The following is a 24,448-nucleotide window of genomic DNA, read 5'->3' as shown; positions in this document are numbered from 1 at the left end:
GCCCGCCTCGGCCTCCCAAAGTGCTGGGATTACAGGCGTGAGCCACTGCGCCCAGCCTCATTTGTGTTTTAAAAGGCAAAAACCAAACCAAAAAAAAAAAAAAAAAAACAACCCTGAGAAATAGAGCCAGGCAAGGCTGTGAAGAGAACATTTTCATGCTTGTTTGTCCTGTCACGACTATCAACTAAAGGATCACAAAAGACTGCAAAAACCACAACCTGCACAAAGGCCATCACAACCTTCCACAAGTAAGACTTCTGCAAGGACATCTACCCAGCAACTGCCTGTCCAACCTTGGACCGGCATCGGCCTTGTTATTGACCTTCATGGCCAAGGCTAATTATCTCAAAACAATTATGTGATCCTCCTCACTTTTCCTTTAAAAGCTATTCTCTCCCTTTACCTCCCTAAAGTACGCACATAGCTCACTGTGACATGCATATTCCCATTGCAATGCCCTATTCGCAGATACCCTTTTCTTTGAGAGAGCCTCTCTCTGTTTATTTTGTTGACAAACCAAGAAAAGTCATTAGGAATAAAGAGGATCGGCACAATGTGATGAACAGTTCAACACATCAGAAATAAAAGTTCTGACCACGCACGGTGGCTCACACCTGTAATCCAACCACTTTGGGAGTCCGAGGCGCGTGGGTCACCTGAGGTCAGGAGTTTGAGACCAGCCTGGCCGACATAGTGAAACCCCCCTCTACTAAAAAATACAAAAATTAGCCGGGCGTGGAGGTGGGTGCCTGTAATCCCAGCTACTCAGTAGGCTGAGGCAGGAGAATTGCTTGAACCCGGGAAGTGGAGGTTGCAGTAAGCTGAGATCACACCCCTGCACTCCAGCCAGGGCAACAGAGCAAGACTCTGTCTCAAAAAAAAAAAAGAAAAGAAAAGAAAGAACAGTTCTATCATTGAATGCACCTGATGAAATACTCTCAAAATATATAAAGCAAAAGTTTACGAAAAAGCCGTAGTAAAATAACACTACACACCCACCAGGACAACTGAAATTTGGAACTTGACACCACCAAATATGGGGGCCACTGGAACTCTTACACACTGTGGGCTGGTATGTAATAGGTACCAACACTTTAGGAAAAGTTCTAACAGTTTCCAACAAAAACTGAACATACACCTGGTTTCTAAACCCACAATTCCACTTCTAGAGAACTCCACACTTAATAGAAATGAGGCCAGGGCGGTGGTTCACACCTGTAATCCCAGCACTTTGGGAGGCTGAGGGAGGCGGATCACGAGGTCAATAGATCCAGACCATCCTGGCCAACATGGCGAAACCCTGTCTCTACTAAAAATACAAAAATTAGCTGGGCGTGGGGGCGGCGCCTGTCGTCCCAGCTACTCCAGAGACTGAGACAGGTGAATCACTTGAACCCAGGAGGCGGAGCTTGCAGTGAGCCGAGATCGTGCCACTGCACTCCAGCCTGGAGAAAGAGCAAGACTGCGACTCAATAAATAAATAAATAAATAAATAAATAAATAAATAAATAAATAAATAAAAATGGAAGCAAATGTTCCTAAAAAGACTTACGAGAATGGCCATTGAAGTTTTTTTCATAATAATCCCAAACTGTAAACATCACAAGGACCTATTAACAGGAGAGTGGATAAACTGTACCATATACTAAAAATTGGATATTAACAATAAAAAGGAATGGATTACTAATGTGCACAACAAAAGTTATGAATCTCAAAAATGTACTGAAATGAAAGAAGCCTTACGAAAAAGAATACATATGTATGGTTCCATTTATATAAAGTTCTAAAACAGGCTACACTAATCTATGGTGAAGAAATCAAGACAGTGATTGCTTCTGTGGATGGGGTGGGTGGGGATTGATGGGAAAGGGCACAGGGGAACCTTCCATGGTGACAGCAATGTTTTATATCTTGATAGAAGTTTGGGTTACATAGGTGTATGGGTATATGCATTTGCCCCAAATTTGTTCATTTCATTGTATGCAAATTTTACCTTAGGCCAGGCACGGTGGCTCACGCCTGTAATCCCAACACTTTGCGAGGGCCAGGTGGCCGGATCACCTGAGATCAGGAGTTCGAGACCAGCCTGACCAACATGGTGAAATCCTGTCTGTACTAAAAATACAAACATTAGCTGGGCGTGGTGGTGGGTGTCTGTAATCCCAGCTACTCGGGAGGCTGAGGCAGGAGAATCGCTTGTACCCAGGAGGCGGAGGTTATGGTGAGCCAAGATGGGCCACTGCACTCCAATCTGGGCGACAAGAGCGAAACTCTGTCTCAAAAAATAATAAAATAAAATAAAATAAAGTACAAAAAAATTAGCAGCATGTGGTGGCGCATGTCTGCAGTCATAGCTACTCAGGAGGCTGAGATGGAGGGCTCGCTTAAGCCTGGGAGGTTGAGGCTGCTGTGAGCCATGATCATGCCACTGCACTTGAGCCTGGGGGACAGAGTAAGTCCCTGTCCCAAAAAACATAGGTAAAATAGATATACGATATATATTGTATATACAGATATTTCAATTAAAATATATAAAATATGAAATTATATATTTCATTACATGTCTAAGATTCTCAGAGTGGCCATGGCAACCAGCGTCTCTCAAGATGGCAACTGCGGTGTCAGCATGGGTCCCAGAGTGGGTGGAGCAGAGTCCCCAGCGCACCCTCAAGGGAGCTGGAACATCAGTGAGAAATCATCTTTGTTGTAGTAAGTCACTGAGACGGGAACAGTGTTGTTGTCAGCACAGCCTCCTTGACTGAGGTGTGCCCAACACTGAGCGTGTCCCTTCTGAGTTCTCCTTTCAGTCTACATCAGTCTACATCAGTCTATGTCAATCCATATCAGTCTATGTCAGTCCATGTCAGTCCATGTCAGTCTATGTCAGTCTACATTAGTCTATGTCAGTCTATGTCAGTCTGTGTCAGTCCACGTTAGTCTGTGTCAGTCTACGTTAGTCTATATCAGCTCACGTCAGTCTATGTTAGTCCATGTCAGTCTACGTCAGTCCATGTCAGTCTATGTCAGTCTACATCAGTCTACATCAGTCTATGTCAGTCCACGTTAGTCTATGTCAGTCTACGTTAGTCTATGTCAGTCTATGTCAGTCTACATCAGTCTATGTCAGTCCATGTCAGTCTACGTCAGTCTATGTCAGTCTACATTAGTCTATGTCAGTCTATGTCAGTCTGCATTAGTCTATGTCAGTCTACATCAGTCTATGTCAGTCTGCGTTAGCCTGTGTCAGTCTATGTTAGTCTATGTCAGTCTGCGTTAGTCTGTGTCAGTCTATGTTAGTCTATGTCAGTCCACGTTAGTCTATGTCAGTCTACGTTAGTCTATGTCAGTCTATGTCAGTCCATGTCAGTCCATGTCAGTCCATGTCAGTCTATGTCAGTCCATATCAGTCTATGTCAGTCCATGTCAGTCCATGTCAGTCCATGTCAGCCTATGTCAGTCTACATTAGTCTATGTCAGTCTGCATTAGTCTATGTCAGTCTACATTAGTCTATGTCAGTCCACGTTAGTCTATGTCAGTCTACGTTAGTCTATGTTAGTCTGCGTTAGTCTATGTCAGTCTACATTAGTCTATGTCAGTCTGCGTTAGTCTATATCAGTCTGTGTTAGTTTATGTCAGTCTACGTTAGTCTATGTCAGTCTATGTTAGTCTATGTCAGTGTGTAAAAGGGATTTTTGCTGAAACATTTCTTTGTCATGCCTGTGGCTAGCCACCCAGATGCCCTCTACAGAAAAAAGTCAATATTATCGGAAATAGTTTATGCATATTCAAGCGAAATCATACTTTTTCTCCCTTTTTTATAACACAAACCATTGCGTGTTTTACATCCTGTTCTGAACCTTGTTTCTTTCACTTTATATTTTGGAAATCATTCCATAGCAGTACATGTATATTTTTGTCATCAATTTTTATAGCAAAATAACATTCCATTGCTAGAAGATAGTAATATGTATTTATTTAACTGGTGCCCTATTGATAGACCTTTGAGAAGTTTCCAATCTTTTGCTATTACAAACAATACTGGGTTAACCTCCAGTATACTGGGGAAAAGAATGATTATATAATAATTTACCTCGAGTCCAAAAGACCCTGTTAATTTTATTTATATATATATATATATATTTTTTTTTTTTTTTTTTTTTTTTTTTGAGACGGAGTCTCGCTCTGTCGCCCAGGCTGAGGTGCAGTAGCGCAATCTCGGCTCACTGCAAGCTCCGCCTCCCGGGTTTATGCCATTCTCCTGCCTCAGCCTCCCGAGTAGCTGGGACTAGAGGCGCCCGCCACCTCGCCCGGCTAGTTTTTTTTCGTATTTTTTAGTAGATACGGGGTTTCACCGTGTTAGCCAGGATGGTCTCAATCTCCTGACCTCGTGATCCGCCCGTCTTGGCCTCCCAAAGTGCTGGGATTACAGGCTTGAGCCACCACGCCCGGCCTTTTTTATTTATATTTTAAGTAGCCTTATAATAATTTACAGAAGAATAAAGGGATCATAACAGACAACCTTATTAGAAATTAAAATACGAATATAAGTGTAGGAAACCCAAATTTCAATCCCCAATTTTCCTGTTTTGACAATATATATACCAAGAAAGCGTTGGGCACAGTGGCTTACACCTTTATCCCAGCACTTTGGGAGACCAAGGCGGGCGGATCACGAGGTCAGGAGATCGAGACCATCCTGGCTAACACGGTGAAACCCCATCTCTACTAAAAATACAAAAAAATTAGCCGGGCGTGGTGGCAGGCACCTGTAGTCCCGGCTACTTGGGAGACTGAGGCAGGAGAATGACGTGAACCCAGGAGACGGAGCTTGCAGGAGCCGAGATCACGCCACTGCACTCCAACCTGGGCAACAGAATGAGACTCCGTCACAAAAAAAAAAAAAAGAAAAAAGGTAAAAAAAAGTATATATACCAAGAAAGAGCTGGGCATGGTGTCTCACACCTATAATCCCAGCACTTTGGAGGTCAAAGTGGGTGGATCACTTGAGCTCAGGAGCTCAAGACGAGCCTGGACAACGTGGCAAAACCTCATCTATACAAACAAAACAAAACCAAAAAAATACCTGGGCGTGATGGTGCTTTCCTGTAGTCCCAGATACCTGGGGGTCTGAGGTGGGAGAATCACTTGAACCCAAGAGGCAGAGGTTGCAATGAGCTGAGATTGAGCCACTGCACTCCAGCCTGGGTGGGTGACAGAATAAAACACTGTCTTTTTTTTTTTTTTTTTTTTTGAGACGGAGTCTCGCTCTGTCGCCGGGGCTGGAGTGCAGTGGCCGGATCTCAGCTCACTGCAAGCTCCGCCTCCCGGGTTTACGCCATTCTCCTGCCTCAGCCTCCCGAGTAGCTGGGATTACAGGCTTGAGCCACCGCGCCCGGCCAAAACACTGTCTTAAAAAAAGGAAGAGGTGGGCCGGGCGCGGTGGCTCAAGCCTGTAATCCCAGCACTTTGGGAGGCCGAGACGGGCGGATCACGAGGTCAGGAGATCGAGACCATCCTGGCTAACACAGTGAAACCCCGTCTCTACTAAAAATACAAAAAAACTAGCCGGGCGAGGTGGCGGGCGCCTGTAGTCCCAGCTACTTGGGAGGCTGAGGCAGGAGAATGGCGTGAACCCGGGAGGCGGAGCTTGCAGTGAGCTGAGATCCGGCCACTGCACTCCAGCCCCAGCGACAGAGCGAGACTCCGCCTCAAAAAAAAAAAAAAAAAAAGGAAGAGGTGGCTGGGTGCAGTGGCTCACGCCTGTAATCCCAGGACTTTGGGAGGCCAAGGTGGGTGGAACACCTGAAATCAGGAGTTCAAGACCAGCCTGGCCAATGTGGTGAAACCCCGTCTCTACTGAAAATACAAAAATTAGCCAGGCGTGGTGGTGTGTAATCCCAGCTACTTGGGAGGCTGAGGCAAGAGAATCACTTGAACCCGGGAGGTGGAGGTTACAGTGAGCCGAGATTGTGCCATTGCATTCCAGCCTGGGCAACAAGAGTGAAACTCCGTCAAGAAAGAGAGAGAGAGAGAGAGAGGGAGGGAGGGAGGGAGGGAGGAAAGGAAAGAAAGAAGGGAGGGAGGGAAGGAGGAAGGAAGGAAAGAAAGAAAAGAAAAGGAAAGAAGAAAAGAAAAGAGAAAAGAGGCCAGGAGCGGCGACTCACACCTATAACCCTGGCACTTTGGGAGGCCGAGGTGGGTGGATCATCTGAGGTAGGAGTTTGAGACCAGCCTGGCCAATGCAGCGAAACCCCATCTCGACTAAAAATAAAAATTAGCCAGGTGTGGTGGTGGGCACCTGTAATCCCAGCTACTTGGGAGGCTGAGGCAGGAGAATTGCTTGAACCCAGGAGGTGGAGGTTGCAGTGAGTCAAGATCACGCCATTGCACTGTAGCCTAGGCAACAAGAGCAAAACTCCATCTCAAAAAGAAAGAAAGAAAGTATATATACCAAGAATGGACTGCATACAATGACTCACATCTGTAATCCCAGCACTTTGGAAGGCCAAGGTGGAAGCACTGCTTGGGCCCAGGAGTTCAAGACCAGCCTGGACAACATAGTGAAAGCTTGTCACTGTTAAAACAACAGCAACAACAACAAAAACAAACAAACAAAAAACGAGTAGGCAATGTCCTTTATGCTCATGCCCTGTCTTATATATTGAATCTAGAACATATCCATCTTGTAAAAACTGCTTCCAGATTTCAACTGCATCTTTAGTAGGTTTTAGCTTATCATTAAGCTAAAACTCTTGTCTTTGAATCTGCAAGACCCAATACTTTTGAAAACTTTGACACTCATAATTTTGTTGAGAGGATGGCCATCTTCTTTGTTGCATAATTGTGAAATATTGTCATGGTTAGATTTATGAACCCCAATCAAACGGTCAATCCAATGAATTGTTTCCATTTCTTCATCTATTTCCTTCCAATCACCCCTGTGTATCCAACTTTATCAATCATCCACTTACTGAATGTATCAAGGGAAGTGTGTATACAAACATCATGGCTGGGCGCGGTGGCTCAAGCCTGTAATCCCAGCACTTTGGGAGGCTGAGACGGGCGGATCACGAGGTCAGGAGATCGAGACCATCCTGGCTAATACGGTGAAACCCCGTCTCTACTAAAAAAATACAAAAAACTAGCCGGGCGTGGTGGCGGGCGCCTGTAGTCCCAGCTACTCGGGAGGCTGAGGCAGGAGAATGGCGGGAACCCGGGAGGCGGAGCTTGCAGTGAGCTGAGATCCGGCCACTGCACTCCAGCCTGGGCGACAGAGCGAGACTCCGTCTCAAAAAAAAAAAAAAAAAAAAAAAAAAACATCATAAAAGATGAAGAAATATTATCATGCATCCTTTTAACAAAATGTATCCCATTTCTTGTTAAAAACGTTGTGTTTCTAGTTCTTCCTGTTGAAGAACTGAATATGGATATGAGAATCCATAATTCGGCCAGGTGTGGTGGCTCATGCCTGTAATCCCAACACTTTGGGAGAGTAAGGTGGGTGGATCACTTGAGCCCAGGAGTTCGAGACCAGACTGGGCAACATGACGAAACTCTGTCTCTATAAAAAATACGAAAATTAACTGGGCATGGTGGCTTGAGCCTGTAGTCCCAGCTGTTAGGAAGGCTGGGGTGGGACTGCTTGAGCCTGGGAAGTCAAGGCTGCAGTGAGCCAAGATCACACCACTGCACTCCAGCCTGGGCAACAGGAGCAAGATCCATATTTCTCTTTTGTCCTTAGAGGCATATTGTTCACTCACTGATGCTTGTATTTGAGAAAACTCATCTAGGGTATGGTCATCTGAAGAGTCATGGAGATTTCTATTTTTTTTTTTGAGATGGAGTTTTGCTCTGTTGCCCAGGCTGGAGTGCAGTGGTGCAATGATCTTGGCTCATTGCAACCTCCACCTCCCAAGTTCAAGTGATTCTCCTGCTTCAGACTCGAGTAGCTGGGATTACAGGCACGTGCCACCAGGTCTGGCTAATTTTTGTATTTTTAGTAGAGATGGGGTTTCACCATGTTGGCCAAGCTAGTCTCAAACTCCTGACCTCAAGCGATCAGCCTGCCTCGGCTTCCCAAAGTGCTGGGATTACAGGCGTGAGCCACTGTGCCCGGCCACAGATTTATTTTCCATGATCCATTTCACCATTACAATTGGCATCTTGACACAGCGCTGTTCTCTGTCTCTGCACACATCTCCTGATTGTCTTAAGAATCACGAGCGCTGTGAGTGTTGACTGCCCGAGTTCACTGGCCCCTTCTCTGCAGCCAGTTCGAGCGCTGTGAGTGTTGCCTGCCAGAGTTCACTGGCCCCCTTCTCTCCAGCCAGTACGAGCGCTGTGAGTGCTGACTGCCAGAGTTCACTGGCCCCCTTCTCTCCAGCCAGTACGAGCGCTGTGAGTGCTGACTGCCAGAGTTCACTGGCCTCCTTCTCTCCAGCCAGTTGCCTTGGAAGAACAGGTACTGCCTTGTCTGATAAGTCAGCAGCCAATGACAGACTGACAGTGTAAAATGCCCACTCCTTGCTTTGAGGTGGATGAACCCAGATGCAATTTTTGCTCCACGGTTTCCATGGGACCAGACGGAAGCCAGACAGACTCCACCCGAGACCACAGCCGTGGTTACCCTTTTTCCTTTGCCCCCTCCGATTTTCCTCACTCTCTCCTCCTTAGAGCGCTGATATAGTTTGAATATTTGTCCCACTCAAATATGTTGAAATGTGATCTCCAGTGTTGGAGGTGGGGCCTGGTGGGAGGTGGTTGGATCGTGGAGGTGGATTTCTAATGAAACAGTTTAGCATCATCCTCTGGGTGCTGTTCTCATGACAGTGCATGAGTTCTCACAAGATCTGGATGTTTAAAAGTGTGTGGCACCTCCCGCCAACTCTCTTCCTCCCACTCCTGCCTGGTGAAACACCTGCTCCCACTTTGCCTTCCGCCGTGAGTAAGAGCTTCCTGAGGCCTCACCAGAAGATGCTGGCGCTATGTTTCCTGTACAGCCTGTAAAACCAGGAGACAAATCAGCCTCTTTTCTTACAAATTACTCAGCCTCAGGTATTTCTTTATAGCAATGTAAGAAACGGCTTAATACATGCACACTGTAATAAATTACTTTTACAAGAATCCCCATTGCAGGCGCTGCTTCTAGGAACTTGACCTAGGATAGCTGGAACCAGAGCCATCCTATGAAGGAGACGCAAGGATGGGATTCCTTAAGGGTGACTCACTGGCTGAATGGTAGTAAGGACCCGCTAGGTGGACTAATGACAGTCCCTGAAGTGCCCGAGCCCTGCAGTGGTTAAAACTTCCACCTGTGGTGTCCTGGGGTCACAGCGGCATCCATTCATGGTCTTCCCTACAGCAACGTGAATTGTTCAGCTTTCTGTCTCCATGTAATTCAAGACCTGAACGCTGGCTGCTGCAGATGTCCTGAGGCTGGATGTGATAGTCATCGCCTCCCTCCTCCTGCTATGAGGCCATAAGTGTAGCTGAGGGAGAGGTGTTGGTGCAATAGTGGCAGATGACTCGGGTGTGCGAGCCACCTGCGGTGCAGCCCACTGCGCCCCCTGGTCCTGCCATGCAGTACCACAGATGTACCACTTCCATCTCACTGTGGGTTACTGTTGGGTCCTCCTGAGCTGAAGACTTGGTGGGTCCAGCAGAATCAGCTCTTTTTTTTTTTTTTTCTTTTTTTTTGGAGATGGAGTCTCGCTCTGTCACCCAGGCCGGAGTGGAGTGGTGTGATCTCAGCTCAGTGCAACCTCCTCCGCCTGGGTTCATGCGATTCTCCTGTATCAGCCTCGCAAGTAGCTGGGATTACAGGCACCTGCCACCACGCCTGGCTAATTTTTGATTGTTTAGTAGAGATGCGGTTTGGCCATCTTGGCCAGGCTGGTGATCCTTCAGTGATCCACCGTCAGTGGTCACTGACCACTGATCTTCAGTGATTCATCTGCCTCGGCCTCCCAAAGTGCTGGGATTACAGATGTGAGCCACAGCACCCAGCCAGAATGAACTCATCTTGGGAAGTTCTAGCCATCAGACAGTTTCTAGCAGGGTCCAGGAGCGCATCAGGGCTGCTTTTTGAATGGTCTGTAGTTCTCTGTTGTGTAAGGCACAGACTTTCTCCAGAACCCAGGGGGTCTGTACTGGGAAGTAGCATCTTTCCCAACCACACCCCCCTCTAGTTCCGTTGCACCTGCTGAGTCATGGGTGCATGCAGGAAGCTGCTCCTGTGGCAGCCTGGACTGCTGGAGAGCTCTTTCTGCTCCTGGCCCAATGCAAAGCTAGCAGTCTTCCATGTGACCTGATGAAGGCTCCTGATTCTTCGTAGGCTTTGTCTCCAGTCCTCTGGATGGCATGTGGCTTACCAAGGCATCTGCTCGGATTAACATGACGCCCTCTATATGGTGACCAACATGCTGTTTTGCAGAATGTCTAGATGATTCAGGGTGAGGAAGATGATGAGTATCAAGTACAGCCTCAGGGCATTGGCAGCAGCCAGACTGTGGTTCTTCCCACTAACCCTCGTCTTGTAAATGTCCCCAGAAAGTGTGACCAACCAGAGTCATGGAGAAGTTGCGCCTGGTCAGGACCACCTGGCAGTGAGAAGTAAGTGGGTGTGAACGGGGCAGAAAGATCAGAGGCTGGCCCGGATGCTGTTGAAGGTGGCACATCAACACTGTGCTGATTCCCTCCAGGATTCTTTTAGAGGAGGGAAACAAACATTTGTCTTGTTTTGCATATTTTTTCTTATGTATGCAGCCAAAACTAGTCAAAGCTGATGCATAGGGGAAGATAAATACCCTCAGGAACAACGTGAGTGTCAGAGAAATCTCCCACTCAACATCAGAAGAGAGAGCCTCGCCGAGCAGCCCGAGCACACTGTGAGCAAGATGAAAGTAAACAGCCTGGTAGATATGCAGGCATGCACAGGGCCACTATGAGGAAGCAAAAACGTCAGTGTCATGCAGCACCAAAAAAAAAAAATTCAAATTCAAAAGCCTTCTTTAATCTAGAACGAAGTTTGCTATGGACTAAATAGTATCCTCCCCAAAATTTCTGTATTGCAGACCAAACTCCCAATGTGATAGTATTTGGAGATAGAGTCTTTGGGAGGTGATAGGGTTAGATGAGACCACAAGGGTGGGGCCTTCCTGAGGGGATTAGTACTCTTATAATAAGAGACACCAGAAAGCACTTTTTTTTCTTTTTTCTTTCTTTTTTTTTCTTGAGACAGGGTCTTGCTCCATTGCCCAGGCTAGAGTGCAGTGGCACAATCTTAGCTCACTGCAGCCTTGACCTCCCGGGCTCAAGTGATTCTCTCACCTCAGCCTCCCAAGTAGCTGGGACTACAGGCATGTGTCACCACACCCAGCTAATTTTGTTAACTTACTTATTTTTTGTAGAGACAAGGTCTCATTTGTTGCCCAGGCTGGTCTTGACTCCTGGATTCAAGCAATCCTCCTGCCTCAGCTTCCCAAAGTGCAGGGATTACAGGTATGAGCCACCACACTTAGCACAGAAAGCACTCTGGATTGTGTTCTCTCTCTCTCTCTCCTCTCTCTCTTTCTTCTCTCTCTTCTTTCTTTTCTCTTCTCTTCTCTCTTCTCTCTCTCTCTTGCCTGTGGGGGTCACAGGAAGAAGACAGCAAGGCAGGAAGAGAGCCCTCACCGGGAGCTGACCATGCTGACGCCACGATCTTGGACTTTCCAGCCTCCAGAAGGATAAGAAAATAAATCTTTATTGCATAAGCCAATCAGTCTGTTGTATTTTGTTATGGCAACTAAAGCAGACTAAAGATACATTTCTACTAAATGCAATGTATGATCCTCCGTTGGAGTCTGATTTTTTTATTCAACCTGCAAAGGAAAAAAATGAACAAACAAGGACAAGTATAAAAACAGATATGGTGAAATTCAATCCAAGGCAGAAAAGCAGGTGTCCTCAGATGCATCTCCCCATAAAAGAGCTCATAACAATGGCAGCACTGTAATCCCAGCACTTTGGGAGGCCGAGGCAGGTGGATCACTTTAGGTCAGGAGTTCGAGACCAGCCTGGCCAACATGGTGAAACCCCATCTCTATAAAAATACAAAAATTAGCCGGGCATGGTGGCAGGCACCTGTAATCCCAGCTACTCGGGAGGCTAAGACAGGAGAATTGCTTGAACCTGGGAGGTGGAGGTTTCAGTGAGCCAAGATAGCACCATTGTACTCCAGCCTGGGCGACGGATCAAGACTCCATCTAAAAAAAAAAAAAAAAAGAGCTCATAAGACTGTGACATGATAAGGCAACAACTCAGAGACAGGGCAGGAGCAGACAGAACCAAGACATTAACAGTGCACATCTAATGGATAATGAAACAGCAAGAGGCCAGGCACAGTGGCTCACACCTGGCAGCTCACACCTTCCAGCACTTTGGGAGGCCAAGACGGGCAGATGATTTGAGCTCAGGAGTTTGAGGCCAGCCTGAACAACATAGTGAGACACTGTCTCTAAAAAATATACAAAAATTAGCAGGACATGTCTGTGCACACCTGTAGTCTCAGCAACTCTGGAGGCTGATGTGGGAGAATCACCTGAGGCAGGATGGGGAGGCCACGGTGAACCAAGATGGAGGCAGGAGAATTGCTTGAACCTGGGAGGCAGAGGTTGCAGTGAGCAGGGATCATGCCACTGCACTCCAACCTGGGCGACAGAGTCTGTCTAAAAAATAAAAATAAAAATAAAATAAAAAAACAAGCTTCGGAATTGGTGTGTAGTAACTGAACTTTCTGTTTGAGGTTTTTCTGGTGATTAACCTTTAACTACTATATAACATGGGTACATAGCTATAAGTTTCTGTCATTTCCAGACATTATCCACTGGGGTCTCAGGTGATACCTGTAGAGGTGACTCACCACCCCATCCCCCCACATCTTCCTCTCAATGTAGTTATTACTATTTTCTATTATTATTTTCATGGTTTTTTAAAAACGGAGTCTCACTCTGTTGCGTAGGCTAGAGTGCAGTGGTGTGATCCCAGCTCACTGCAACCTCCACCTCCCGATTTCAAGTGATTCTCCTGCCTTGGCCTCCTGAGTAGCTGGAATTACAGGCATGTGCAACCACACCCAGCTCATTTTTCTGTTGTTGTTGTATTTTTAGTAGAGACGGGGTTTCACCACGTTGGCCAGCCCAGTCTCGAACTCCTGACCTCAAGTGATCCATCTGCCTCGTCCTCCCAAAGCACTGGGATTTCAGGTATGAGCCACCACGCCCGGCCATTATTTACTATTTTCAGTCCCTCTATTGATTCCTTCTATGAACTTAAACAGAATATTTGCGATGTTATTACTGGTTCTTCTATCTGTAGAGGCTTCTCTTGATTGCCAACAAGGGAAGATGAAGATATTTGTTTCTCTAACCTTGGCTTTATAACCTCCACGTTCCAGCTCCCAACTTAAGTCATCTGTACTATTACTTTTTTTTTTTTTTTTTGAGACGGAGTCTTGCTCTGCCGCCCAGGCTGGAGTGCAGTGGCCGGTTCTCAGCTCACTGCAAGCTCCGCCTCCCGGGTTTACGCCATTCTTCTGCCTCAGCCTCCTGAGTAGCTGGGACTACAGGCGCCCGCCATCTCGCCCGGCTAGTTTTTTTGTATTATTATTTTTTTAGTAGAGACGGGGTTTCACCGTATTAGCCAGGATGGTCTCGATCTCCTGACCTCGTGATCCGCCCATCTCGGCCTCCCAAAGTGCTGGGATTACAGGCTTGAGCCACCGCGCCCGGCCTGTACTATTACTTTTATACTATCAGAATTGATAGTATTTATAATCTGCTTGCAATCAAAATAAACTGGTTTTTCTTTTTTGTCATTGTTGTTTTTGGGTTTTTTTTGAGACAGGGTCTCACTCTGTCACCCAGGCTGGAGTGCAATGGAGCCATCACAGCTCACTGCAGCCTCGACCTCCTGGGCTCAAGGGATCCTCCCACCTCAGCCTCCCAAGTGGCTGGGACCACAGGTCAATGCCACCATACCCGGCTAATTTTTTAATTTTTTTGTAGAGATTGGATCTCACTATGCTGCCCAGGCTGGTCTTGAACTCCTCGACTCAAGCAATCCCCCTGCCTCAGTCTCCTAAACAGTTGGGATTACAGGCATGAGCCACTGCACCTGGCCCAGAATAAAGCTTTCTGTCCTTTACCTATAGCTTGATTCTACAGGTGAAGATTGGGCGACACTTTTCTTTATAATACAAAATGTCATCACTGTAGAGCCAAGTTGTGCAGCGCTACATTTTTCTTTATTCAGCTTTTGCTTTTTTCCCTAGAGTTGGAAGTTGCTTTTATTTGTTTGTTTTTTTAAATGGAGTCTCACTCTGTCGCTCTGTCACTCAGGCTGGAGTGCAGTGGTGCGATCTCAGCTCACTGCACCCTTCACCTTTGGGTTCAAGCAATTCTCCTGCCTCAACCCTCAAGTAGCTGGGATTACAAGTGCCCGCCACCACACCTGGCTAATTTTTTGTATTTGTAGTAGAGATGGAGTTTAACCATGTTGGCCAGGCTGGTCTTGGACTCCTGACCTCAAGCAATCCACCCGCTTTGGCCTCCCAAAGTGCAGGGATTACAGGCGTGAGCCACCAAGTCCGACCGCAAGTTGCTTTTCTTTCTTTGTTGCATTGTCTTCCTTTACTGCATCTCGAGGCTCTTCCGGAATCTCAAGGGTGCTCTGGCATCTGTGGAGTCGCCTTGTTTTCAGGATGCCCCTCTCCCGCTGCTGTCGTGCCCTGCTCCAGTCTGAGCCTGTGCCCACTGTCTTCCAGGTCTTCCTTCACTGCTGTCTGAGTTGAATCTTCTGTTTCCTGGATCCCATGTGTTCCCCTCTCTGCCATCGCAAATCCCCAAGGAACTTCCCCGGAAGAGGTATGTGGGAGAGAAATTGTTCTGAGTCCATGTGTCTTAGGTTTTGCTGTATAACATAGTACCACAAAGCACAGTGGCAAAACAACCATTTATTTCTTCCTTACATATCTGCAGCTCAACTGTGGTTCAGCGAGTCCAGGCAGGGCCTGGCTGGGCTTGACTCTGGACTGCGGATCAGCTCCCGGTCTGCTGCAACCATCTTTTGTCCCACGTGAACCAGCAGCGGCCAGACAGATGCCTCTCTTGGTGAAAGACACACCAAGCCCACAGCAAGCACATTTCAAGTTTCTGCTGGGTCACATCTGTTTCCATCTGATTAGCCGAAGCAAGTCACACGGCTAAGCCCAACAGCAATGGGGCCAGGAAGTGTGCCCCTCCCACAGAGCTCAGGGGAAAGGAGTGAATATCTGCTAGGTAATAATACAATCTTCCACAGCGTGTAGTTCTAAAAATGTCTTTATTCCAGGCCAGGCACGGTGGCTCACACCTTGTAATCCCAGCATTTTGGGAGGCCGAGGCAGGCAGATCACCTGAGGTTAGGACTTCAAGACCAGCCTGGCCAACACGGTGAAACCCTGTCTCTACTAAAAATACAAAAATTAGCCAGGCATGGTGGCAGTCACCTGTAATCCCAGCTACCTGGGAGGCTGAGGCAGGAAAATCACTTGAACCCAGGAGGCAGAGGTTGCAGTGAGCTGAGGTTGTGCCACCGCACTCCAGCCTGGGCAACACAGCGAGACTCCATCTCAAAAAAAAAAAAAAAGTCTTTATTCCACCCTTACATTTTGTTGGTAAATTAGCTAGGTATAGAATTTCAAGTTTCAGGCTGGGCGCAGTAGCTCACGCCTGTAATCCCAGCACTTTGGGAGGCCGAGGCGGGCAGATCACGAGGTCAGGAGATCGAGACCATCCTGACTAACACAGTGAAACCCCATCTCTACTGAAAATACAAAAACATAGCCAGGCGCGGTGGCGGGCCCCTGTAATTCCAGCTACTCAGGAAGCTGAGGCAGGAGAATCGCTTGAACCGGGAGGCGGAGCTTGCAGTGAGCTGAGATCCGGCCGCTGCACTCCAGCCTGGGTGACAGAGTGAGACTCTGTCTCAAAAAAAAAAAAGAAAAAGAATATGTACACTCGGGCTGGGCAAAGTGGCTCATACCTGTAATCCTAGCACTTTGGGAGGCTGAGGCAGGCAGATCACCTGTGGTCAAAAAAAAAAAAAGACTTGGTTATTATGTATATACTATGTTTTTTTCCTATACCTACACACCCATGATAAAGTTTAATTTCTAAATTAGGCACAGTAAGAGAGTAACAACAATAACGAACAATGAAATAAAACAATTATAATAACCTACTGTAATAAAAGTTATGCAAATGTGGTCTCTCTCTCAAAATATCTTATTATACTGTATTCACCCTTCTTCTTATGATCACGTGAGATGATAAAATGCCAGCATCACTACTCTTGCCCTTTGGGGCCATTATTAATTAAAACAGGGCTACTGGAACACAAGCACTGTGATACCATGAGAGTGGATCGGAGAGGCTACTGAGTGACTAATGGGGCAGGTAGCATATAAAATGTGGATATGCTGGACAAAGGGGTGATTCACATCCTAAGCAGGATGGAGCAAGCTAGCAAGAGATTGCATCATGCTACTCAGAATGGTGCACAGTTTAAAACTTATGAATTGTTTACTTCTGGAATTTTCCATTTAATATTTTTGGGCCACAGTTGACCATGAGTAACTGCAACCACAGAAAGTAAAGCCCTGGGTAAGGAGGGGCTCCTGTAGCATACTCTGCTCCTATACGGCTCTGCCACCACCCTCTCAGTTGATGATGTCAGAAGTTACACTTTTTTTTTTTTTTTTTTTTTTTTGAGACGGAGTCTCGCTCTGTCGCCGAGGCTGGAGTGCAGTGGCCGGATCTCAGCTCACTACAAGCTCCACCTCCCGAGTTCCCGCCATTCTCCTGCCTCAGCCTCCGGAGTAGCTGGGACTACAGGCGCCCGCCACCTCGCCCGGCTAGTTTTTTATATTTTTAGTAGAGACGGGGTTTCACCATGTTAGCCAGGATGGTCTCAATCTCCTGACCTCGTGATCTGCCCGTCTCGGCCTCCCAAAGTGCTGGGATTACAGGCTTGAGCCACCGCGCCCAGCCAGAAGTTACACCTTTATACATTGGGTGCCGAAAAACATAGACTTATTTTTATTTTATTTTATTTTATTTTGAGACGGAGTCTCGCTCTGTCACCCAGGCTGGAGTGCAGTGGCCGGATCTCAGCTCACTGCAAGCTCCGCCTCCCGGGTTTACGCCATTCTCCTGCCTCAGCCTCCCGAGTAGCTGGGACTACAGGCGCCCGCCACCTCGCCCGGCTAATTTTTTGTATTTTTTAGTACAGACGGGGTTTCACCGTGTTAGCCAGGATGGTCTTGATTTCCTGACCTCGTGATCCGCCCGTCTCGGCCTCCCAAAGTGCTGGGACTACAGGCTTGAGCCACGGCGCCCGGCCTAAACATAGACTTATTACTGTTTTTTTTGTTTGTTTGTTTTGTTTTTTTTACTATTAGTCTTTTAAATCATGTATAAAAGGAAAAGTGGTGTTACAACCCAAAATGACAATAGTACTAGCTTTTGTAATTGTCCATGTATTTACCTTTCTAGGAGATATTTATTTCCTCATAGGATTTTGAGTTATTGTCTAGTGTTCTTTAATTTATTTTTAAAAAATTTTACTTTTTTCCTGCTGCCTATATAATTGCAGAATGTCCTTTAATTTCAATCTGCAGAAGTCCCTTTAGCATTTTCTGTAAGACAGATCTAGTGGTAATAAACTCTTTCTGCTTTTGTTTATCTGGGAATACCTTCGTTTCTTCTTTTTTGAAGACAGTTTTGCCAGGTACAGGATTACTTTTGTTTTGTCTTGTTTTCTTTTTCAAGAGACAGAGTCTCACTCTGTCACCCAGGATGGAGTGCAGCACAGCGGTATGACCATAGCTCACTGCAACCTCAAACTCCTTAGCTCAGGTACTCATCCCTGCCTCAGCCTCCTAAGAAGCTGCAACTACAGTTGTGCACCAACATGCCGGGCTAATGTAAAAAAATTTTTTTTAGAGATGAGCTCTTGCTATGTTGCTCAGGTTGGTCTTGAACTCCTGACCTCAAGTGATTCTCCCACCTCAAGCCTCCTAAGTAGCTAGGATTTCAGGAAGGAGTTAACATGCACAGCAGGATTCTTGATTGACAGTTTTTTCTTTTAGCTCTTTGAATGTACCAACCCATTGCCTTCTTGCCGCCAATGTTTCTGCTGAGAAATCTGCTGTTAATCTTATTGGAGAGCCCTCGTATGTAACGATTTGTTTCTCTCTCACTGCTTTCAAGATTCTCTCTTGGCTCACACCTGTGGCTGGGTGCAGTGGTTCACACCTGCAATCCCCGTATTTTGGGAGGCCAAGGCAGGAGGATTGCTTGAGTCCAGGAGTTTGGGGCCAGCCTGGGCAACATAACAAGATCCTATCTCTATAAGATTAGTTAGCCGGGTGCGGTGGCTCAAGCCTGTCATCCCAGCACTTTGGGAGGCCGAGACGGGCGGATCACGAGGTCAGGAGATCGAGACCATCCTGGCTAACACGGTGAAACCCCGTCTCTACTAAAAAATACAAAAAACTAGCTGGGCAAGGTGGCGGGCGCCTGTAGTCCCAGCTACTCCGGAGGCTGAGGCAGGAGAATGGCGTAAACCCGGGAGGCGGAGCTTGCAGTGAGCTGAGATCCGGCCACTGCACTCCAGCCTGGGCAACAGAGCGAGACTCCGTCTCAAAAAAAAAAAAAAAAAGATTAGTTAACTAGTTATTAATTAACTAATTAATCCAAGATTAAAGATTCTCTCTATTATCTGTGGTTTGGGCAGTTTGATGACAGTGTGTCTCTGTGAGGGCCTCTTTAAATTCATCCTACTTGGAGTTCACTGAGCTTCTTGGGTGTTTAGATTCATGTATTTCACCAAATTTGAGATGTTTTCAGCCATTATTTCTTCAAATAATCTCTTATTATTTATTGACTAAAAACAATAATAATCTCATTTTCTTTTTTCTTCTGAGATGAAGTCTTGCTCTGTCACCCAGGCTGGAGTGCAGTGGCACAATCTCAGTTCACTGCAATCTCTGCCTCCTGGGTTCAAGTGATTCTTCTGCCTCAGCCTCCCAAGCAGCTGGGAATACAGACACCTGCCACCACTCCTAGCTAATTTTTGTATTTTTAGTAGAGACAAGGTCTCACCATGTTGGCCAGGCTGGTCTCAAAGTCCTGGCTTCACGTGATCCGCCCACCTCAGCCTACCAAAATGCTGGGATGATGGGTGTAAGCCACTGCACCCAGCCAATAACCTCATTTTCTCTTTCCCTTTCTCTGTTCTATTTCTGGCACCCGCACAGTGGGTGTTCTTCTACTTGATGGTGTCCCACATGTTTCTTGGACCCTGTTTACTCTTCTTCAGTCCTCTTTCTTTCTGTTCCTCAGACTCAGTAATTTCAACTGTCTTATCTTCAAGTTTGTTGGTTCCTTCTTCAGCCTGTTCAAATCTGCTTCTGAATCCCTCCATGAATTTTTCATTTCAGTTACTGTACTTTTCAGCTACAGAATTTCCTTCTGGTTCCTTCTTGTGTTCACTATATTTTTATTGATCTTTCCATTTCATCCATAAATCATGTACCTGACTTTGTCTGTCTGCATCTTTCTTTTCTTTTTTTGACAAAGTTTTTTTTTATTCATCCTCCTCCTCTTTCTTCTTCCTCCTTGTCTTCTTCATCTTCCTCTTCCACATTTTTCTAGGCAACTTTAGCAGGACGCTTTGTGCCACCAAACGTTTGTTTAGACTTAGAGTCAGCAACATCCTTCTCATAATTCTCCTTCAGCTTTGCCGCCTTAGTGATGTCAGGCTACTTTTCACTGTCATTTAAGTTATTCCACATCTCACCCAGCTTTTTGCCACATCTCCAGGAGAGATGCTAGGGTTTGTGGATTTGGTCTTGGGGAGGAATTCTGAACAGAACAGGAATAATGCAGAGGATGGCCTTTTGGGGGCATTAGGAAACTTCTTGCCTCCCTTAGCTGGTCTGTTACCCTCCATTTTCAGATCATAGCACACTTTATCTGCCTTTGCCATTTAATCAGATTTAGGGTTCTCTTTCCCGTTGTCTTACACCTGTCAGAGGACTTCTTGGAAAAATCTGCAAAACTGACAGGGACCTCTGAGTTTTTCTTCTCTGTTCTTCTCTGCGCATCTACACAAAGAAGGCGTAAGCAGACATCTTGCCCTTTGGTTTCTTGGGATCATGTTTAGCCATCCTGACTGTATTGTTCGCTAGTCTCTATCTGCATCTTTCTTTAGCTCTCTGAGCATTATTAATCAGACAAAATGCTATGTCTAGGAAGCATTAAAGACAAAGCCAGACAGGTGCAGTGGCTCACATCTGTAATCCCAGCCCTTTGGGAGACCAAGGTGGGCAGATCACTTCAGGTCAGGAGTTCGAGACCAGTCTGGCCAACATGGTGAAACCCCGTCTCTACTAAAAATACAAAAATTAGCCAGACCTTGTGGCAGTTGCCTGTAATCTCAGCTACTCAGGAGGCTGAGGTGGGAGAATCACTTGAACTCAGGAGGCAGAGGTTGCAGTGAGCCAAGATCATGTGACTGTACTCCAGCCTGGGCAACAGAGCGAGACTTTGTCCCAACAACAACAACAACAATAACAACAAAAACAAAAACAAAGCCTCAGAAAAGGCTGAATACGTTTCAGGCCATTGTTATAATGTCTTTGTCTAGTAAGTTTGCCATGTGGTTCTTCCTTAGAGATGGTTTCTATATATTTTTTCCCTGTGAATGAACCCTGCTTTCCTGGTTCTTTGTATGCCTGTGATTTTTTTGTTGAAAACAGAACTTTTGAATGTTACAATATGGTAACTCTGCAAATCAGGTTCTCTTCTTTACCCATGAGCCTCTTTCTTTCTTTCTTTCTTTCTTTCTTTCTTTCTTTCTCTTTCTTCCTTCCTTCCTTCCTTCCTTCCTTCCTTCTTTCTTTCTTTGTTTCCTTTCTTTCCTTTCTTTCTTCTTTCTTTTTCTTTTGAAGACAGAATCTCACCCTATTGCCCAGGCTGGAGTGCAGTGGAACTATCATGGTTCACTGTAGCCTCCACTTCCTGGGCTCAAACAATCCTCTCATCTCAGCCTCCCACCCAGCCAATATTTTTTTTTGTAGGGACAGGTAGGTTGTCACCATGTTGCCCAGGTTAGTCTCAAACTCCTGGGCTCAAGCAATCTACCTGCCTCGGCCTCCCAAAGTTCTGGGATTACAGGTGTGAGCCGCCATGCCCAGCCTGCTTTTCTTTTTAAATTGTTGTAAGGTGTCTGTGCAGGGAATGAACTTGAGGTGTAAACTTGAGATTGTCTCAGGTCTTTTCTGAGGCTTTGTCTTTCCAGGCATGAGTGGTGACTTTCTAAATTCTCTTGTATATGTGGTTGCTTTTGAATGTCCTAATCCTTAATTGTTTGGCCACTAAAAGGAGAAAGGGGGAAAATCAAGGGTAAAAAATTAAAAAACAGGCCAGGCGTGGTGGCTCATGCCTGTAATCCCAGCACTTTGGGAGGCCGAGGTGGGCAGATCACGAGGTCAAGAGATCGAGACCATCCTGGCCAACATGGTGAAACCCTGTCTCTACTAAAAATACAAAAATTAGCTGGGCATGGTGGTACCTGTCTATAGACCCACCTACTCAGGAGGCCAAGTCAGGAGAATCACTTGAAGCCAGGAGGCAGAGATTGCAGTGAGCGGATATTGTGCCACTGCACTCCAGTCTGGTGACAGAGTGAGATTCTGTCTCAATAAATAAAGAAATAAATAGCAGAAAACCCTCAAAAACCAGTCTCTATCTCTTTAAATGCCCTGGAAGCTGCTTTAGCCAGTGGGGTTGTAACAGTGGCAGTCACCTCTGTGTCTGAATGTCTGCAATCAGAAGCAACAGCCAGTAGTGAGAATACATATCTTGGCCGGGCGCGGTGGCTCACGCCTGGAATCCCAGCACTTTGGGAGGCCAAGGTGGGCGGATCATGAGGTCAGGAGTCCAAGACCAGCCTGGCCAACATGGTGAAACCCTGTCTCTACTAAAAATACAAAAATTAGCTGGGCGTGGTGGTGCACACCTGTAATCCCAGCTACTCTGGAACCTGAGGTGAGAGAATCACTTGAACCCAGGAGGCGGAGGTTGCAGTGAGCCAAGATGGCACCTCTGCACTCCAGCCTGGATAACAGAGCAAGACTTCATCTTGGGAGAAAAAAAAAAAAAAGAATACACATCTCCAATATTTGGAGGACAAGGTTATGTGCTAACCCTGGATGCTGCAAGCTATTCCAAGAATGACTGCATGTAGGGCTGAGGGGGCTTGCGAATGAGTAGCCACTACCATGAGTGGGAATAAGTACCCGCTACCATCCAAAGAGAGGACATTGACTGAAATTAACCAGGATTTACATTCGAGCTGTTATGGTTTGGATATTTGCCCCTTTCCAAACTCATGTTGAAATTTGATTACCATTTTAACAGTATTATGAGTTGGGAGGTTTAAGAGATGATTAGGGCCACGTGTGGTGACTCACACCTGTAATCTGAGCACTTTGGGAGGCTGAGGCAGGAGGATTGTTTGGGCCTAGGGGTTCAAGACCAGTCTAGGCAACAGAGGGAGACCCCCTCGCTACAAAAAATAAAAATAAAAACAAAATAATGGGGCATGGTGGCACATGCCAGCTACTCAGGAGGCTGAGGAATCTGTCGCCCCCTTCTAGACAACAATCTGGCAGAATCTGTCTGATGCAACTATCTTGGAACTCTGACGGAGGGACACTGGGACCTGGGAGGTTGAGGCTACAGTGAGCTGTAATCAGGCCACTGCACTCCAGCCTGGGAGACAGAGCAAGACCCTGACTCTAAAAATAAAATTTAAGATAAAGAATAAAAAATTTAAAAATTGACCAGATGTGGTGGCACACACCTGTAGTCCTAGCCACTCAGGAGGCTGAAGTGGGATGATCGCTTGAGCCCGGGATTTCAAGGCTGCAGGGAGCTATGACCATGTCACTGCACGCTAGCCTGGGTAACAAAGCAAAACCATGTCTCAAAAAATAAATAAAATAAAATAAAAATAAGAGATGATTATGCCACAAGAGTGGAGTGAATTAATTAATGCCATTGTCTTGGGAATGCATTTATTATTATGAGAGTGTGTTAATTATAAAACAGAGAAGGCTGGGCACAGTAACTCACACCTGTAATCCCAGTACTTTGGGAGGCCAAGGTGGGAGGATTGCTTGAGCTCAGGAGTTTAAGACCAGCCTGGGCAACATAGTGAGATCCTGTCTGTACTAAAAATAATAAAACTAGCCAGGCATGGTGGCACATGGCTGCAGTCCCAGCTACTGGGGAGGCTGAAGTGGGAGGATTGCTTGAGCCCAGGAGATTGAGGCTGCGGTGAGCTATGATCATGCCACTGCACTCCAACCCGGGTGACAGAGTGAGACTCTGTCTCAAAAAAAAAAAAAAAAAGGGGGCGGAAGAGTTAGGCCCCCTTTTGCTCTCTCTTTCTCTCTCTCTTCTCTTTGCCCGTCTGCCATGGGCTGACACCACAACAAGACCCCCAAGAAGAATGCCAGCTCGTTGATCTTGGACTTCCCAGCCTCCAAAACTGTGAGCTGATGAATGTATTTTCTTGTAAACTAGCCAGTCTGTGGCATTCTGTTATAGCAGCACAAAAAGGAGTAAGATACAAGCCTTCCCCTGGAAGCTGCAAGCCTTCAGATGGACATCAGAGTTCCAAAATAGTTGCATCAGACAGATTCTGCCAGATTATTGTCTAGATGGGGGCGACAGATTCCTGGCACTTTCTACTCTATCATCTTCTGTGCTATCACTGCTGTGTAAATAATTCTTACAACTCAATAATAAAAACACAACTCAATTAAAAATTGGACTGGCCGGGCACGGTGGCTCACGCCTGTAATCCCAGCACTTTGGGAGGCCCAGGCGGGCGGATGACCTGAGGTCAGGAGTTCGAGACCAGCCTGACCAACATGGAGAAATCTTGTCTTTACTAAAAATACAAAATTGGCCGGGCGTGGTGGCACATGCCTATAATTCCAGCTAGTAGGGAGGCTGAGGCAGGAGAATCGCTTGAACCCGGGAGGCGGAGGTTGCAGTGAGCCGAGATCATGCCATTGCACTCCAGCCTGGGCAACAAGAGTAAAACTCCGTCTCAAAAAAAAAAAAAAGAAATTTGGGCTAAGTGTGTGTATACACATTTTTCCAAAGAAAATATACAAGCGGCAGTCTGGGCGCCGTGGCTGACACCAGTAATCCCAGCACTTTGTGAGACTGAGGCAGGTGGATTACTTCAGCTCAAGAGTTTGAGACAAGTCTAGCCAACATGGAGAAGCCCTGTCTAAACTGAAAAAAAAAAAAAAGAAGACTGTTCTCCAGGCTCTGCAATGCCCTC

At 46.3% G+C, this 24,448-nt stretch overlaps 1 long non-coding RNA gene across 1 annotated transcript; it reads left to right on the top strand.

Moving 5' to 3' along the window:
• Positions 1 to 9,818: 9,818 nt before the first annotated feature.
• Positions 9,819 to 10,990, top strand: LOC117070627. Its single transcript, XR_004431984.1, has 2 exons — positions 9,819 to 10,452; positions 10,550 to 10,990. It is a non-coding gene; the product is annotated as an uncharacterized LOC117070627 (long non-coding RNA).
• Positions 10,991 to 24,448: the final 13,458 nt, after the last annotated feature.

The sequence above is a fragment of the Trachypithecus francoisi genome, unplaced genomic scaffold, assembly GCF_009764315.1.
Source record: "Trachypithecus francoisi isolate TF-2019V2 unplaced genomic scaffold, Tfra_2.0 Lachesis_group3, whole genome shotgun sequence".
Taxonomy (NCBI): Eukaryota; Metazoa; Chordata; class Mammalia; order Primates; family Cercopithecidae; genus Trachypithecus; species Trachypithecus francoisi.
Note: the sequence above shows the minus strand (reverse complement) of the source record. Positions and strands in the feature narration are given on the sequence as shown.